Source organism: Plecotus auritus (assembly GCF_963455305.1).
Source record: "Plecotus auritus genome assembly, chromosome: 13".
In the NCBI taxonomy this organism is placed as follows: domain Eukaryota; kingdom Metazoa; phylum Chordata; class Mammalia; order Chiroptera; family Vespertilionidae; genus Plecotus; species Plecotus auritus.
This window is the reverse complement of record NC_137779.1, coordinates 11,660,342-11,667,574: the sequence shown is the minus strand read 5'-3', so window position 1 is coordinate 11,667,574 and position 7,233 is coordinate 11,660,342. Positions and strand designations below refer to the sequence as shown.

The 7,233-nt window shown below is 44.6% G+C and overlaps 1 protein-coding gene across 1 annotated transcript in view; it reads right to left on the bottom strand.

Annotated features, from left to right (window-relative positions):
• BRAP (BRCA1 associated protein) overlaps positions 1–7,171 on the bottom strand; it is a 113,437-nt gene extending 106,266 nt beyond the window's left edge. Inside the window, exon 1 of the mRNA XM_080650704.1 lies at positions 7,040–7,171. The gene's annotated coding sequence lies outside the window, so the exon portion shown is untranslated. The remainder of the gene's footprint in view (positions 1–7,039) is intronic.
• Between the last annotated feature and the right edge of the window lie 62 nt (positions 7,172–7,233).

Genomic DNA, 7,233 nt, shown 5'->3' with positions numbered 1-7,233 from the left:
CTTGGTTCAGAGGTTCAACAAGTTTCCATCTGTTGGTTCTACCTCTGTCATATGGGCTTCATTTCAGGCCGTAACCATCCATTTTATTCCTGGCAGCTCTGGATCCTTAGAAGAGCCAACTGCCCTTAAGAGCTCCAGTCTCACCCTCTGCCAGGCTCAAGTCCACTGGCTGGAGGAAGCTCCTTTTTGCCGGCTCAGGCAAAGACCTTGAGGTTCATATTGACTGATCTAGTTGATGTGACATCCCACCTTTAACCCCAACCAATCAGTGGCCAGAGGGATGAGATGTGGTAATTTACTTACATCTGAATCATATTCAACCTTGTAGCCCAGAGAGGCACTGTCTCTACTGAGATAAGGGATGGGCCCCTCAACCTCCCCCCCCACCCCCCGCCGCCCAATTGGGGCTTTTGTCTAAAGGAGGGGGCATGGGACTGGAGAGTCCCCTCCTGACCTTTTGCCAGTATTTTAGTACTCCAAATAATGTTGCAAGAACCCTCTTAGGAGTGAATTGGAAACAACAGAAATGTAATGTTTCTTACCCCCCTGCTCTGTGAATCAGACTCACTGTAATTTTAAGAGAATCCACTCCTTAAACTGATGCATACAAAGGAAATGCTAGCTATGAAGAAATGTCTATAATGTTGGTTTGACATGCTAATCACTGATTAATCTTGTGTTTTCAGTGACAGGAACCAATCAGAACCTTAAGAAGCTATCTGAAGCAAAAAACAATGTTCTCAGGTTATGAACCACCTAATCCCTCTGGGTATTTGGATGTGGGTCAGTCACAGGAGTATTGGGTGTAAAGCTGCTGTTTCTCCCTTTAGCCCTGCGGAGTGCCCAAGAGAAAATGCTCCCACTTCTGGCTGAATACACAAGGAACTTCTCATGCAGCCTGGAGAACCTGGCTAATGAGGCCTTTTGCTAAGTGTAGGCGCCACCTGGTGGTCAATAAGCACACCTACTTGCTGGTGTTTTTCAAAGACTGTTATATACAACACAGTCAACATTTGGCAGGAAATACAAAGGGAATAAAGAGGCCATCGTGACATACCCCAAATAATTTTAAACCGGGACTCCAACAAAAACCTGTGCACAAATGTTCACATCAGTACTATTTATAATAGCCCAAAGGTAAAAACATCCCAAATGTCCATCAACAGGTGAATGCAAAAATAAAATGTGATCTTTCCACATAATATTACTCAAGCATAAAAAAGCATGAAGCACTGACACATGCTACAGCATAGATGAACCTCAAGAAACATGCTAAGTGAAAGAAGCCAGACACAAAAGGCCACATGTTGTATGAGTCCATGTATATGACATGTCCAAAATGGGGTAAATCCAAAGATTAGATTGGTGGTTTGCCAGGGACTGGGAAAAGTTACTACTTAATGGACACAGGGTTTCCTTTTGGAATTAGACAGAGGTGATGGTTGCACAACATGGTTAGTGTACTAAGTGCCACTTGAATTGTTCACTTTAAAACGATCAATTTTGTCCTAGCCATTTTGGCTCGGTGGCTAGAGCATCAGGCTGCAGACTGAAGGGTGCCTCATACCCTGGCTCTGAACCAGAAAAAGGTCCCTCACTCAACCAGGCTGGCACTCTGATTTCAGATTTCTAGCCTCCAGAACTGTGAGAAAATTCTGTCGTTTACAAGCCACCCAATCTGTGGCATTTTTTTTCATAGCAGCCTCAACAGACTAAGGCAGCACCTGACCTTCACTCATTTCTAACTCCTACTGCCTCCTCTCTTCAATCCCATTGTCGGGGATGGAGTTACGAATATCAATGCTGTATATTACGTGGTATTAATAGCAGTAGTAATAATAATAAACAATAACGATTAGCTGAGTGTTTAATGGTATACTTTAAAAGCTACATCAAAATACTATGTACCTGGCCGAAACCGGTTTGGCTCAGTGGACAGAGCGTCGGCCTGCGGACTGAAGGGTCCCAGGTTCGATTCCAGTCAAGGGCATGTACCTTGGTTGCGGGCACATCCCCAGTAGGAGGTGTGCAGGAGGCAGCTGATCGATGTTTCTCTCTCATCGATGTTTCTAACTCTCTATCCCTCTCCCTTCCTCTCTGTAAAATATCAATAAAATATATTAAAAAAAAAAATACTATGGCCCTGACCGGTTTGGCTCAGTGGATACAGCGTCGGTCTGTGGACTGAAGGGTCCCGGGTTCGATTCCGGTCGAGGGCATGTACCTTGGTTGCAGGCACATCCCCAGTGTGGGGTGCGCAAGAGGCAGCTGATCGATGTCTCTCTCTCATTGATGTTTCTAACTCTCTGTCCCTCTCCCTTCCTCTCTGTAAAAAATCAATAAAATATATTAAAAAAAATACTATGTACCTGTGCATTTGCAATAATCCATTTCTCAGCTGGAAAGTGTGAAATGAGATACTACAATTCCTTGGGAATTTTGCCTTTTCAGAATCCCACTTTCCACTTGAGCTTCAAAAGGCTACCAAGTGAAGTTGATTAATGGGTACAGCATTTCAGTTTTGCAAGATTAAAAAGTTCTGGAGATTGGTTGTACAATGCGAATGTATTTAACATTACTGAGCAACATATACATCTTAGAAATGGTTAAAATGGTTATACATGTTTTGCCACAAGATAGTAATTTTTCCAAGAGGCCACCAAGTAAGGCATCTGAGAAGCTATCCCAGGAGACAGATGACGTTTCTGTTGCTCCCAAAGGGAGACCCAAGCCAGTCAGTGAACGGTGAGGGGGCAAGCAGCAGTCCTCCCGCAATGGGCAGAGAAGGCTGCGTGTGGGACAGCTTAGGCCAGGCCCCGGGAGGTGTTCCAGGAAGCCTGAGCAGCCCAGCAGGGGCGCTGTAGGAAGGCAGAGCTGCACTGTGGACATGGGGTTGGCCTTGATGATTACAAGTTCAGCAAATGCTAGAACTTTCTATTCAGGGAATGCCAACTTTTACTACGATATATTCTGAGGAACAGAAATTTAGGTCAAAACCAACCAACCAGTGCATGCTTTCACACTATAGAGGAATGTAACTTCATATATTCTTGGTACCTTTCCAGTAGGAATCCGCTGCTAGACTTATCCGAGAGAACAAACTGGACAAGTGTGCAAAGCATGTTAGGAAAGAGCACTATATATATATATATATATATATATATATATATATATACACACACACACACACATACATGTATATATATGTGTGTGTGTGTGTGTGTGTGTATGTGTGTGTGTATATATATATATATATATATATATATATATATATATAGACTGCAGAGAGGAAGGGAGAGGGGGAGAGACAGAAACACCAATGATGAGAGAGAATCATTGACTGGTTGCCTCCTGCACGCCCCCCTACTAAGGATTGGTTGACACTCAACCACTGAGCCATGATGATCGGACAAGAGCACTATTTTTGTCAGCAGAAAACTTCAAACAACTTAAATGTTCATTAAAAAACCAGTGACCACTCAGTGGCATTCAGAGGTCACTCTAAGTGTCAAATGAAAGGAAGATTTTTGGAGGGGTGGGGGATGTGGGACAGGAAGTGCAGAGAGACAGGAACACTGCTCCTTTTTCCTCTTCTCTGAAGACTGACTCTCTCCACTTGAATATTCATGAGGCCAACAGTGACTGCCTCTGCCTGGACAACACGATCTACAACTGGTTTAATGTTCCAGTCTCAATTCGCAGGAGACGCTTATGGACCAGCTTGGGTCTGATGTCCATTCCCAAGTCAGTCATCTGTGGCTGAAAGATGGGGGTCACATGACACTCACTTGTAGCTATACCCACTCCCTAAGCAGCGGCTGCTGGGTGATGGGCATCCTGGAGATGTCTACACTCGTTCATCAGAGTTGTCCAGAATCAACTGGCATCATCTGCATTACCAGGCAGCTTCTTTTTAAAGATTGTGTTTTTAAAAATAATTTTATTTGAGAGAGGAGAGAGACATTTGTCCCACTTACGAATGCATTCATTGGTTGATTATTGTATGTGCCCCGACGAGGGATTGAACCCACAACCTCGGTGTATTGCCTGGCCAGGGCCCAGGGGCTTATTCTTGGGCCTTCAGATCTAATGGTAATCGCCTTGCTGGGTTTTGGACTTGCTTGGGACCCACAACCCCTGCCTTCCTTCTAATTTATCCTTTTTAGACTGGGAATGTAAATCCTATGCCTGTCCCATAATTGCATTTTGGAAGCACATAACTAATCTGTTTTACAGGTTCACAGCTAGAGAGGAATTTTGCTTCAAAATGAATCATACTTAGAGTTTCATGCACATTTGACTTAGATGATATGTAGATACTCTGGACTTGAGAGTTGATGCTGGAGAGTTAAGACTTTTGGAGTGTTGGGAACGTGTTTTGCATGTAAGAAGGACATGGTTTTGGGGTGGGAGGGCTATTCTGTTACAGCAGCCTGAGCAGACTAAGACAGACCACATTTTCCTTGTGGTGTCCTGGGTTTGACTTTGCTTGAAAGCCACTGCTTAATTTTGGTATTGGTTGCCATCTAGGGACTTAAAAATTTCAAAACTATCAAGTTCTGGCTCCTTATTATTTAATAAGTCACTTCTCTCCTCACATTTTACCATAAGCAGCAAGAATAAACCAGGCAGCACCTTCAGCTTAGGAACTGCCTTAGTTACTCAGTTCATTAGAAACACTTTCTCTTTCCACATACAGATGACAGTGTTGCTAAATCTTTTGCCACTATGTAATAAGGGTCCTTTTCCCTCCAGTTCCAATAATGTGTCCCTCACTTCCTTTTGAGCCCTCACTGGCAGCATCCTCAAAGTGTTCAAGATAATTTAGGTTTTCTAAACACTTAAGATCTTTCCAGTCTCTGTCCATAGCCTGGTTCCAAACCACTCACACATTTTAGTTATGACAGCACCCCACCTCCAGGAACCAAATTACTCCAAAACTTCGTGCCTTAAAAAGACTTTATTCTTTTTTTTTATTTAAAAAAATATATTTTATTGATTTTTTACAGAGAGGAAGAGAGAGGGATAGAGAGTTAGAAACATCGATGAGAGAGAAACATCGATCAGCTGCCTCCTGCACACCTCCTACTGGGGATGTGCCCGCAACCAAGGTACATGCCCTGGACTGGAATCGAACCTGGGACCTCTCAGTCCGCAGGCCGACGCTCTGTTCTCTGAGCCAAACCGGTCAGGGCAAGACTTTATTCTTTTTTCTTGTTGTTGACACTATTACAGATGTCTCCATCCCTCCCTTTGCCCCTCTCCACCCAGCCCCTGGTTCCCTTCCCTCTGGTCATCACCAAACCGTTGTCTGTGTCCTTGGGTTATGCATATATGTTCTTTGGCTAATCCTGTCACCTTCTTTCATTGAGGGAGAGTGAGAGAGAGACACATCTATCTATATATATGTAAAAGGCTAATATGCAAAGTGTCCCCTTGGGAGTTCGACCGCACGCTATGATGTGTGCTGACCACCAGGAGGTGGCGTGGAATGAAGGAAGGCCCCAGGCCAAGGGACCCTACCCATGCATGAATTTCGTGCACCAGGCCTCTAATCAATGATAAGAGAGAATCATCAACTGATGCCTCCTGCATGCCCCCTACTGGGGATCCAGCCTCCAACCTGGGCATATGCCCTGAGCGGGAATCTAACCAGTGACTTCTTATTTCCTGGGTTGACACACAACCGCTGAGCCACACCCACCTGGGCTCCAATAGCCTTTTTTTTTTTTTTTTAACATAACATTAAAACTTTTAATTTTCTAATTAAAATTCAAGTTGCTAAAAGTGGATACAATAGACAGTTGGACAGCCAATTTGGAAGAAGCTTCATTGGAGAAAAAAAACGAAAACAATTTCTTTACCTGACTGCTTTGGATCTCTTCTCTAAGCCTTTCTCAGTGCATAAAGTGAAATTCTACCTCATCCAATAGCCTCTTTTAAAAAATATATATATTTTTATTGATTTCAGAGAGGAAGGGAGAGGGAGAGAGAGAGACAGAAACATCAATGATCAGAGAATCATTGATCGGCTGACTCCTGAATATCACCCCCTGGGGATTGAGCCAGCAACCTGAATGAAACCCGGGACCTTTCAGTCTGCAGGCCGACACACTATCCACTGAGCCAACCCAGCCAGGGCTCCAATAGCCTCTTAATAGCTCTCCTTGTCTTCATTCCTGCTTGCCAATATTTCATTCTGTATACAGCAGAGTGATCTTTTAAAACATAAACATAAGCACATCACTCTTTACTTTAAAATCTTCCAATGGCTTAGAATAAAATCCAAAATCCTTACCATGACTCCTAAGGATACATATGATAAGCCCATCCACTTCTCCAATTTCATCTTTTATCCCTCTCTCCTGCTGTTCACTGTCTCTAGCTACAATGAATGCCCTTCTTGCTGCTCCTTGAACACATTTAGCTTACTTCCACCTTAAGACTTTTGCACTTGCTGTTCCATGTGCCCAGAAATCTCCTTCTTGTCGTTCCAAACGACAGCGCCTTCCAGTTGTTCAGAGGTCTCAGCTTCACTGTTACCTCCTGAGAGACCTTCCCTGATCATCTAATAGGAAAAAGCCCCCACATCCAGGTATTATCTTACCTCAGTATCCTGTTCACTTTCGTCTTAGCGTCTATAAATTCTGTGTTTTTCCCTGTTTATCTTCCGCTTCTTTTCCTACTGTTTCCCCAGTGTCCTTAGGCCTGGCACACGTGGTGTTCATTAAATCAGTGCATGAATGAAGAACCATCACGAGGGTACAGTCAAAAAGCTCCTGCACGGCCCTCCGATAGGTTGCAGGCATAAGGTAAGGAGCACAACCTGGACCACTTCTCAGCTGTGCGCGAGCCCGGCTCTGACACTCAGTTACCTAATCTGCAAACGGGGTTAAGAACATACCCGGTTTCGTCACAGCGACGAATGCCCACTTTGTAAAGAAAAAAGGAACTAATGGAGGAAAAGAGCTTCACGAAAATTAACGCTCCGTATGTAGAACCATTACAGCTGTTATTATTCACAGTTCTGCTCTCTTACCGCGGGACCCGTTCGGGCTTCAGTTTCCTTTTCTCTACCACGAGGCGACATCCCCGAGTCCTTACCGCACGAAGTTTCTAGCGACTTAAATCTCCGTGGCGCGGGGAGGCAGCGGAGGCGCGAACGCTCGAGCCGCTACACCAGCCCCGTGGCGTCTCCCCCGGTCCCGCCCCGCCCCGCCCCGCCGGGCGGCC